General features: G+C 37.4%; 1 protein-coding gene across 5 annotated transcripts in view; it reads left to right on the top strand.

The window, feature by feature from the left end:
- Positions 1-7,370: 7,370 nt before the first annotated feature.
- CDH18 (cadherin 18) overlaps positions 7,371-12,353 on the top strand; it is a 565,378-nt gene continuing 560,395 nt past the window's right edge. For all 5 annotated transcript variants that reach the window (XM_087761202.1, XM_087761183.1, XM_009469019.2 and 2 more), the window contains exon 1: positions 7,371-7,635. The gene's annotated coding sequence lies outside the window, so the exon portion shown is untranslated. The remainder of the gene's footprint in view (positions 7,636-12,353) is intronic.

The following is a 12,353-nucleotide window of genomic DNA, read 5'->3' as shown; positions in this document are numbered from 1 at the left end:
CCAGTTTGGAACTTTTAAGCCTTGCAAGGCAATGCTGCTTAGCATAACCCTACCAACGGAGCCTTCATCTTTTGATCCTTAATGAAAACAGACTTTTCTCCTCATCAGAAGTACACAGTTTTCTGAGACAGCTGCACTACATTTTGTCTTAGAAAAAGATCTTTCACTAAGTGTCTCTTGTATTTGGGAGCTGATATTGAAGACAATGACAGCACAACTAATTTACCTCTATTTTGCAAGACTTCAGTATCAAGAACAATGAAAGTACAGAACTATGGGCTGTTGTGGTGGTGTGCTCCCCCTGCCCCCCCAACCCGACCTGATCTTTTCCCATAACTCTGATCAAGTGATAACCACCAGTGGTGCCCATGATGGGTGCATCTGGTCTTGATGGCTGCATCTGGCTCAAGGCTCAAGGTGGATTGGGGGTAGATAGATAACAACACAATAGCCAAGCGCTAATTTATGGTAATGCGCCCACTTGACCACAGTGCTGGTCCATGCAGATTCAAGCCAGATTTGGAAGAAACTGGCATCTGTGGTCGGTATGCAAATATAAGTCAATCGTCTTACCCCCATAAATAGTGAGCCGCCCAAGAGTCCTTTGAGCTCTCCTGCACGGCAATGGGCTGCATGCCAGGATCTCCCCTTGAGTAGGGACACCTCTCAAGGTTACTCCTCGAGATTGAGAGAATCGTTATCACATCAGATAATCAGTAAGTGAATTGGGAACAAGTGCAGTGAAACTTTGTAATCTTAGCTAAGTAATATAAAGGATTGATTGCACATATATAGATAGTCCTTTAGACATAAACCATTGACCAAGTCTGGGACTAGGATTGGATCCAGCCACACCTAGACTCCTCTCTGAGAAGGAGTCTAGAAAGCAAGGGGGTCCTTTCTAAACCTCATGACTCAACGGGAGGGTCTTCCTGACAGTCTTGTCTGACTCTCCCCTATGCAGGAAATAATCAAGTGTACCTTGCCATCAAATCTTGTTAAACCATTGTCATATTTACTATCAAACTTTGTCACCATTAAACATATTGCAGCTTGTCTCTTACGAGTGCATTCTCACTCCATCCGTAACAGCTGTGAGAAAAATTCTATAACCTGCAGCCCCGCCATACAGTATTGTCATTGCTAGTGACAGGCCTCAGACTTTGTATCAAATTTGCTGCTCCTCAGACCTGAGGTTTGTTGGGCTTACTCTGTCTGAACCTGAGGGTTGTTTCAGCTTGTTTAACTATAGCAGCAATTTTTTTTTTTTTTTTTATCAGGTGGCTATGGCTAATTTCTTTTGCTTATCTTTATATAGTGCAACCTTAGTTTTATAAGCATAGTACCAATAAATAGTTATTCTGTTTAGAATTAGATATTTACAACCATGCCATAACGATGTAAGATAGCCTGGTGTGATAGCAGAGTCCTTGAGAAGTGGAGACCTAGGAGACTGTAAAGTACAGGCATGGGATGACAAGAGATGGGGCAAAGACTGGCATGGGGGGAGAGTGTTTCCTTTTTGCCCTTAACAACATTCTGGACTTAAAAAACCTCAACAAACAAACAATCAAAGAAAAAACAGCTAGCATGCTGGGATCTGCAGTCAGTGACTGAAGGTCATCCTGTTAGATTACACGTACCTTAGTGATGTATATATGTTACTGAAGACAGCTTCAGACTTCACTACTGTCAGTGTTTTAGGGAACTGAAACTACTTGCAACGAGAATTGGCTCTCCATGCAAATATTTAATTTGTGAAGCTAGACGCCCTACAGCAACTGTGAATTTTCATGAAGATCCCATTCTTTTTAAATACAGTCATTACTTTTTCTGCGTTTTAATGAAAAACCCAGAAAAGTTTAATTGTATCGCACTGGGACTCAGGAAATTTGCATAAATGAATTCAGTAATTGCCTGTATTTTTAAATGTCTAAAAAAGTTTTGGCCCAGGCTAACTCTTCCAAACAAGGCATGTGCAAAATTCAGGAATTATCACAAACATTTCCAAGAGGTAGCTTGGATGTGGCCATGGTGTTTTGAGAAAGAAAAACATTTAGCTGTATGGATGTGAGCTTTTCCATTTCAGCTGGCCTTGAGGCTAGTATAGGCCACTTCATTCACTAACATCAGTGTGGCCCTTTGAAGGTTCTGACGTCTGTGAAAAAGACTAATTCCTATTGTGTTAAATACATCATAGACAGATATGAATTTAAAGTAGATCTGGTAAATTCCAAGAGAAACATTTCTAAACTTGGAATGGATGATCCTAATCTTTGTATGGAGAAGCAGAAGATAAATATAGCCCTAGAAATGCTACATGTTAAAATTTGTTTTGTAACTGTAAGTATGTGTCCCCTCACCAAGAGAGTATCACTGCCTTTTCTAGAGAATCATTTGTCTGACCTAGAAACATCATAATAAATATTAACAGTGATGATAATAAATAATTTCAATTATATTAGCGTGCATTTTTATGGCACTGCTCATCCTGAAGCTCACTAAAGCATTCAGATAGAAAATAAGGTATAATGTGTTTTATGAACATCTATTCCATTGTATCAGGTTTGTATACATAACTTTCATGGCTAAAGTCAGTGTCTAAGTCTTTAATAAATGGAGATTTACCTTCTCTTATTCTCCAGCATGTTTACAGAAACTGAACCGAGTACCTAAAAAACTTAAATACTAGCTTCTACAGCTTGAAATAAAAAGACAACTTTCAAGTAAAATTATAACATATTTACCTACTCTATGAGAAATAATGAGAAATACTATACAGAACACAAGAAATTTAAGTATTATTATCTTATTTCTCTTTCATAACCTGTACCTTGGCTTCTTCCCTAAGCATGCCCTTCAGGATCTGAAAGGGATTTTTTCTAAGGAAAAATGAAATAAACATGTCAAAATCTACCTTCGGTATCCTTGTATTTACATTCAAGCATTTAAAACAAATTTTAAAGACAGCTTTGTACCCCATCTATGGAAAAAGACTGTTCCTAAGTATTAGTAAAACTATAAATAACGTTTTAGATTTCTACATTGCATACCTGAGTATGCATTGCTCAACTTTAAGCATGTGAATAGCCTGAGCATTTTAAGAATTTGTTGAGACTTGGCGGGACTTGAAACTTGAATGATACCTATATCAGTAAAATAATGCTCGGCAACTGTACAATTAATAGAACCAGTGTTTAGGTTCAATGTAGAAAGCCCATTTAATTCATTCTTTCCAGGAAAAGGTGTAAAATGTACAACCCTGACTTTTATTTTTATTTTTGTCATGAGGGGGTCCACCAAAGGCACCTCTATGAACAGGCAACATCTATTATTCCGTCGTTAGCTGTTCACAGCTGTTCTGTCTTACAGAGCTGCATATTCTGACTTTCCTTTGATTATTCGGTTACAGAAGAACTACCTTGATTATTGTTGGAATCATGAGGTAGGAAGCACATATATTTCCTCTTTGTTAATTAAATCTGAAATAGTGAAAAACAATTTCTCATAAAGAATTACACTTAATAATATATAAAACCACAGTATTCACAAACAGAAACGTTCTATGACATAATTGCACCTTATTTTTCCCCAAACCAAGCAAAATAAAATGAAAAACAGGTAGATGTCCAGGGCTTCTTACTAGAGTATATACAGTATGCCTTTTATTCTAAACTACTTTGACATTGTTTAGCTCAACATTTCAATGTTTCAGGCTTAAACACTGGTCTCAATATTAAACATTGCAGTATTAAACATCTATTTATCTAGTAGTAACCATTTATATTACTCACTAAAGATACATATGTGCAGTCCTAAATCATCATGCTGTGATATTTTGTATCTATACATTCTCTAAAACAATTTATGATACTACACTACAGACATAAAGGCCAAAGACAAACTTTCACATATATTCAATACGAATGTATCCTAGTATACACAAATTCCATACTGCGTATTTAGCAACCAAAGCTACCTTATAGCCAACTGTGTGTCACCATTTCTATTTCCAAAGTACAATTAAAATTTCAGTAAATATTTTTTCAGTCATTGATTCAATGTTTGCATAAAAGGCCAGTTCCTGAGATTTACAGAGTCATCCTCTTTTTAAAAATGTGACCCTGACAGGCCTGCCTTCAGCTGAAAAGCAAAAACCAAACACTAAAATACCAAACTGCACAATGTATAATTTTGTAATAATAATAGCTACTGTTTGGTTTGCATGGGCTAGATTAGATTAGATGCAGAAAGAAGTTGGGACTTTGTCAGGATGAAAAATTTCAGAAGGGTATTTGGAAAGTGAGTTACTTCCACTCCAAATTCTGCAATAGCATCCCTCCCATCTGTATTGGGAGCCTTGTGGAAGACATTGTATTCCACATAGCTAGTGATCCTGGACAAGCCATGCCTGTTCTATTGGGCCCTGTGCTTAGGGCTTGAGCAGCCCATATGTTAGCATGAGCAGCTGCTTTGAGGGAACCTGTTGGCGTGCCTTGTGCCATCCTGTGCTGTGCTGGTGGGTGTTATGACAGAGATAACATCCCAACCTGTCAGGAGATGGTATGTGATTCTGTTTGTTACACAAAATAAAGGGCACAACAGCATGGGAGGGAGAAAAGAACCTCCCTGTGGATGGGATCTTCACAGCATGCTGTAGGAAAATCCACCCATGGTCTGTGCTACACGAAAGAAGGGTTGCCAGCATGTAAGAGATGCAAGATTTACTCTCTATCTATAGTCCTCTTTATTCTCTCTTACTAAAACAGCTGGCTTATTATACCATTTGCTATTGGGCCTTTCTCACTGAGATCCAGAATGAACTTTGCACTACCCTACCCCTCCCTGCTCCCACCCTCCCCCCAAGGGCAGAACACTATCTACCCTAATTGCCCTTCTCCCAACATATAGGACTATACAGTCCTTACAGACTTTCACTACCAGATCTTCACTCATACAATTGTATGACCATAATTCTATCCATCTTCATTTTTATTTACACATTTTAATCTTTTTCTCTATCCATGAACATCACTTAGCTGATGCAGACTACTCAAAACACTTGAGACATCTGTTACATGTGTTTTGTAGGCTGCAATTATTGAGGTATTCCATATGCAACTGAGGAATCAGAGATTATTAGCTGATAACTGTGATATTTCACATTAAGAATGGATGAGCTGAACTTGCTGTGCATACTGTGACTTCATTGGTAGTTTCCTGGAATTTTTTTTGTATATGCATTGAAAGAGATTCAAGTGCATAAATGTATTGATATTTTCTGCCATTATATGACCTTATGCATACCCTTGTGTAAACAGACTAAACAGAAATGTTTCCCTAATAGCTCTGTATCTCTGAATAGGCTTAGAGGTATCCCTTACTGTTTATGAACACAGTATATTCCTTTCCTGTGTTACAAACTCCAGTTTAACAGTGGGTCTTTTTCTTTCTGCTGTCTTTCCCTTTCAGTCTTTGACTAGAATTTTCAAGAGGCTAATAACATAAAATTGATGACTTGGTAGCACTAGCTTGTGTTTATCCAAGAAGTCTGGATTGCTAGGTAGGTTATGTAGACCATAAACCACCTGACACGGCTCTGTAAATGTGTTTAATGGGGGATTTTCTGATAAAGGGACTGGAAAGGAGCATCCTTTTTGACCACTCCTAAGAGCTTACACAACAAACCCTGTGAGTCAAGTAGAAATCCCCATCAGCCAGGCTGTCACAGAAACTTTAGTCTAATTATCAGTACATCTACTTACTTACGTGCTTCTGTCAGATTCTGACGTTAGACTACAGTGCTCAACCTTCAGTAAGAGATCTGACCTATGCTAACTCTCTAAAGAGGCAATTTTAGCCATGGAATAAACAGTTGGACTGCAAGTTCCAGTTCTCAGGACAGGATCCCAGGCACAAGGTCTCAGTGCAATGAAAGTGTTCAGAGATCCTTAGACTGATGGACAGTCCAAACACTGAAGAGACAGAAAATCAAAGCTCTCATTTTGTTTCTGGATTCTTTGGCAGCAATCAGATGAATTTCTGCAAGAATCATATATGAAGGCACCACAAGAATGGGACAGTATGTTCTCTAGAAAACCACTGAATACATTGTACTCCTGGTGTTCTTTAGTTACAGTTGCTGTTTCAGATGATAGAACAGCAATATAATAGTGTCAATATGGTGTGATGTGGAAGCACCTGTGATTGATGAAACCTGCCCTCTGGACTCAGGAGTATGGTAGGTACTTTCCCACAGTTTGCTTCAGCGTGAAAGTTGGTTCATAATTTTGAACTGCAACCAGAATGACCAGGTTGCAAATCAATGTTCTTATGATTTAGTGCCCCTAAATAAAAAAAAAAAAACAAACAAAAAAACCCCAAACACCTCACTTTGCACGATATCCGTCCTGATATTATGTTTAGTTACTAAAGGACAGTCTATTGCTTGCATACGTGGGGAGTGCAGTGACAGGGTATGCTTTTAAAGTACAACAGCTGTTTGTTACTAACTCCATGTTTCAGTTAGTTCTGATCACTGTTTTCACAGAAAAAGCTGTCCCATGTGAATCTTTGCTGAATAGATACTGTATCTCCAATTCCTCCTGTATCTGCTTCTATGTTGTTTCCATACAGACAAATTCTTATTAAAAAAAGAAAAAAAAAAAAAGAATCATCACACAAGCTGAAACATAAACAGTGTAGGAAAGAAAGTAGTTCAAGATGACAGGGGTTAGAAGCACAGTCTGTGAAGCACAGTTCTCCTGCTTCTTGGTTTATGTTTAATTTCCACACTTGCCACAAACAGGTGTAAGTTACAGAACTTGCTACTGGAGTTTTCAGAACACAAAGCCTGAGGCTTGCCATGCAGGTTCATTTCTAGATTGGGGGGTGTGGGGAGCGTGTGTGTGTATTTTCTTTTCTTTATTTTTTATTTTTTTAATATGTATTCTAAAACACATAGAATGGCTAAAAATTTAAAAGTGTTCAGAGTGCTAGTGCAGTAGAATGTGTATGTTTATATAACCCTCATGAAAAAACACAGAGAGAAAGATAGGTTTTAACCTGGGCTCTTCTAAACAATTTTTCTTTAAGGGAGATAAAATAATGAAAAATACTTGGTTAAACTGCTGGCCAAACTCTTATTGTTTGTACCACTTCTGGAAAAGACCCTGGGGAGCAGCAGCAGAATCTGTGCTATTGATTGGCTGGTTAAATAGAGGCCTATTAGATTCAGACAGGCTAGATTGATTATACAGCAGCAGAAGGAGCTCAGACTCAGAGCTGAGTGAACGTCAGGGTGAGAGAGAGGGAGAGCAAGTGAGAGAAAGCGTGCAATAGAGGGAGACTGTACACACTATAGCATCAGTATGTGACTGCTGGTGCCTGATAACACTGATATTGAGCTCCTTCAGTGGACAACTTGCTGAGCTGCCTTTTTAATTTGCAAGAAGATGCCAGCTCTTAGCCAGTGCAACTGAAAACAGACTGGACGTTGGAATAGTTCATTTTGCTTATGATTACATCTCCTAAATGTTCTGCATCTCTGAAGAAAGGCTTATTACAGAAGACAAAAATTCATCCTGTCCCCTTAGCTCACATATTACTGACGATATACAGAGTTTGATCTTCCAGGTAAGGAAATAATCTTTTGCTTTTCTGAGCAGCTGAAAAAAGGAATTATTCTTTTTGTATCTTGCATGTTAAATACAAGCTTTGACATCTGTCTATAGAATGCATTTATTGCACTTAAATTTCTTTCACTCACAGATTATATGTATCAAATATGTACACCTGAAGACAATTAAGAACAGGACATGGTTTATGCATTGTATTTATCATGCTTAATCCTTTAGGTAAATGGGAATGAAGCAGCCAGAAACGATGATTTCTAACTACTTGTGTGATGTTTTAATGTAACTTGTCCCACACATGCTAAGCAGTCTGGAGTAATAACAGCACACAAGCTCTCTCATATTATTAATTCATTATTGTACATGTTGTGAAGCCAGGTAGAGAACATTTACCTGGAGGATTTCTCAGTGCTTGTCAGTACTTTGAAACAGCATCTGTCTTTTGACTGCAAGCTTACTTCTGCTGCACAAACATGATCTGCTTTAAATAATATGGCATTAGACTGCCATCTTTTTATAGATGCAGTAGTTATTGCTAACATTCTTCCTGCAAAGCGAAGAGCAAGGCTTATGACCTGAAATATGAAACCTAGGATGTTCTGTTACGCTGTGCTGCATGTTTGAAGCAGCCATCCCATGTACTGATTGCTTGTTTTGATGTGACATTGACACCACTGTCTCCTGACTGCCTAGCTCTACAGACTTTCTACATATTTCCTTCAGCTGTGTTGGAAATGGTTTTGCTGTGATAGGTGGTAGGTTGTGATAGGTTGCTGTGATTCTGAAAGTGATAGGCTAAAACAGAAATAACCCAGCTTTTGGTTACGTAGCAAGTCAGGAAGTTGATTAACTCAGGGTTTACAGGCCATGGGAGCATAATGCTAAGAGGACAACACTGTCACTTCATTAGTAACACATTCCTTCCAACTGTGATAATCTGTACCACCTTCCTCATCAGTTTGTGCGCTCTGCTCCTTGCTCCAAACTGAAAGGAATTTTTCATATACCAGCTCTTGTGATTACTCTCTCTGAGTGAAGCTGAGGCATCAGTCTATTAACTCAAGCATTTAAGCAGATTTGCACCCAGCCAAGTACAACTTTCCAATGCTTTGTCCAGTTAAGAAACTGCCTGTAGCAGGCTATTGCTGCTAGACTATGTGCCTAATTGTAATCCATTTTATCCAATGACAAACACATCACAAATACAGAAAAGCACTTTCTTCTCTTCCTCTAGCCAGATATTTTTTTATAAGTTTCTGTACGGCACCATACTCAAGTACTTAATGATGCCTCAAAATCCCAAATGTGAAGTGAAATTCCCACAGTTACCAAAATGATTATTTATAATTTACAAAAGACACTATAAATGTTGGGGACCTTAGGTATATATACATTTTCTTTTTAAACTAGCAATAATTTGAAGGAAAGGGGTGCCTAAGTGACCACATGAACAAAATATGCAAGGCTTAAGAGATAGCTTCATCTTCTATAATGTATTATATGAATAACCACTGGCAAAACAAGAAGTAAACTGATGAGGCAAAACCAAAGGCTTACTTAAACTATAGCATCTGTGCTACTTTATTTCTTTATATTTTCTCTGTGAATAATGTCTTTGTTGTTTTTTATATACATAATTGATCCATGCCAGCAATTTCAATGTTTCCTTCTGAAATTCTTTTCAGATAGCAAGAAAATCACTTGGGGGCACATTTTGCCACCGTAGCTTTCATTGAGTGGTATTTTACTCCATACAATAGTGCCAGAGGTGAGGACTGCATCCATTCACTATGGAGTCAAGAGTGTCAGAATCTGACCATAAATAATGGAGAGAAACCCTTTACATTTTAATTAACTGACTGAAAATTTTAACAGTAAGACAAAGACCTGGGTATCAAGAGTGAGATCTACTGAATGTAGACAGAATTTTATAAGGAGCTAAGATAATTGGGTGCCTAACTCACTACGAAACTTAAGGCCTGTCTGAAAATATTTCATGAGCAGTTTGACTTGCAAAAATAATCCTTTACATATGCTCAAGCTTTCTTACAGTTCTTATTCATGTCTCTCTTTTCTCTCAGAAAAGCCTTGTTTACTATACCTGTGCTTTTTAAACACACCTTATAATTTTGTGATTGGAAATGAAATCATGCTAATTCTGTAATTTCAAAGACAGTTATATGATTCCCTCCAGATTAGTATCTGTTAGTATTCAGGTTACATCCTAACCATGAAACTCCAAATAATGCTAAAAAGTATTTATTTTTGTAAAGGCAATATTCCACTTGAACATTAATTGTTTTAAAACACAAAAAGAAAATCAGAAGCCCAAACAACTAGTAAAGCTTATACTCACGAAATATGTTATTCATTTCTGCATTAAAGATTTACAGTGTAAGCATCTTCTTTTGTCAGATTCAGGAAAAACAGCTGAAAAAACTCAAATCAGAAAGATTTTAAGAGGTTACACATTACATATTGTACACTTTCTTTCGAGTCTATAATGCTGTCAATCTGGACCTTTTGCAACACACTAAACTGATTCAGTTGCATCACCTTTTTCTCAAGATGACTAATCTGGCCTTTTTGAAACCAATTTTGCATTTCTTTCCAGCTTGAACTCACAGAAAGTGAGATTTACTTTTATTTTCCTAGATAACTTGAAGCCATTAGGGGGCTCTTTCCTCCTATGCTATCGCACAGCAAGCTGCATTAAACAGATATAGCTGGTTACTAGTCTTGTTACTAAAAAAAGTCCTGATTGAATGAATTTATTCTGGGTGTAGACCATTTTAATAATACAGAGCAATTACAAATCTTTATTGTTTGTTGGGTTTTTTGTTGTTTTTTGTTTTGGATTGGTTTGGGGTTTTTTAATGCAGATTATTAAAAGAGGATAGTTCTTCCACTGCAAGTTAGATGGTTATGTTTTGAAATTATCTTGTGCCCTGTAAAGGAGAAGCAGGGAACACATTTAGCAAGAACACAGTACTTTGAAGTAATCTCTGGAGTTACTAAGTCAACAGCCTGATCAGACTGAATATGGAGCACCACTAATGTCCAAAAAGCTTAAGTTTTCTTATTCCAGTAACTGTGACCAACAGTGCAGCTAGCATTGAAAAAAGTTATCCTGCTGAGTACTGTTATATGGTACTGATAGGAACCTTAAGTATATAGAACAGACGTATTCTTCACTTACACAGCTTGCTTTCAGAAGGGCAGAGTATGTCACCAGGATTTTTGGATGAGTGTTCATTGCACAAAGTGAGACAGAAAGGTAGTTTCAATTCTGCAAATGGTTACTCATCTGAGCAGCTGCCCTGAAGTTACTGTGGACCACATGCTAACATCCTTTGTTCTCCCTATTACATCTTTAGCAGTTTGTGTAAATTCATTGCATCACTGTACCTGAAACTAGTTGTGAAGTTTGCACTATTCCTTGTGGGAGTTAGAAATAACTACTGAATAGTCAAATGCAGATTAAGAAAAAGTAATAGACTTGTAAAGCACAGCAAGGTGGTTGCAAGCACTGCAGAAGCATGCCGAGGTGAGGCCAGGAGAAAGATGAGTGTCAAAACCCATGCAAAATAGTTGTCCACCAATAGTTGTTCTAGTTTTGAAGAATTTTCTTATTTCTGCCAACCTTGAAAGAAAAAAATCCCATGTCGGTAGATCACTTTGCCTACCCTGACCAACTTGCTAGAGAGATTCCAATACTACCAGCTCAATTCAAGAAAAAAAGAAAATAAAAAGGGGACTGACACCCTTTGTGGTGCTCTACATTGATAACATAGAATAATCTGGCCAAGTTTGAATTTTTTTATGTTTGGGTTTTTTTGTTTGTTTGTTTTTTGGGGTTTTTTTTTGATTTGTTTTTTTTTTTTTTAAAGCTAAAAAATTGTGTCCTTTCTTGGTTTTACTACACATCTGAATAGTCTCTCAATTTATGCATGTTTATAGCAACTATCTTATGACATGCAAGGAAGAGCTTTGTTCTGTTAAACAGCACCTAGAAATATCAGCCAGGATCTGAAGACATTGTGTTTACTGCTGCACAGACAGGGAAACAGCCTTAGTTTGAGGTTCATGCAATACAATTGAAATTGTCAAAAACTGGAATCAATCAAATATTATTTCTGAGATATATAACTGATGGCTCAGGCTCATGGCAGATGATCTTCAGTAACTATGTTATTAGCACATAGCAAATACAGCATCACACAAATTAGCTTACTGTCAATGGAAGAGGGCTTTTTCATTGCTAAAAGGCCGCTAAAGTTAACTGTGACTTGCTTGCATTTCAAGTAATTAACTGTGTACATGAAGAGTCACCAATGCTAAGCTGGCATAATTATTAGTTATCCTGTCTTTATTTAAGACCCAAATGAGAATAAGGAAATTATCTGAAGATGACAGGAGGTCTGTGGCGGAAGTAAATAACAGAGACCGCTTCTTGGTTGGAGTCAAGTGCCCTAGCTGTAAGACTCTCTTCTCCTCTATAAAACACAGTTTAATTCAATTGTATGCTCTGCTTCCTTGAAATCGATGAAATCACATTAAAAAAATAAAAATTAAACTCATACAACATTCTTGCCACAAAGTTTCTGCACAGCTTCACTCCAGAGGTAACTCTAATTTACTGGTTGGCTAATTTATCCCTTACATACACACACTATGCAAAGCACTCTGAAATACTTTTGAATGAAAATTGTTGTATAA

Source organism: Nipponia nippon, unplaced genomic scaffold (genome assembly GCF_047370975.1).
Source record: "Nipponia nippon isolate SJK-2023a ecotype South Korea unplaced genomic scaffold, ASM4737097v1 scaffold_1, whole genome shotgun sequence".
Classification (NCBI taxonomy): Eukaryota; Metazoa; Chordata; class Aves; order Pelecaniformes; family Threskiornithidae; genus Nipponia; species Nipponia nippon.
The sequence above is the reverse complement of the archived record's forward strand: the minus strand, read 5'-3'. Positions and strand labels throughout refer to the sequence as shown.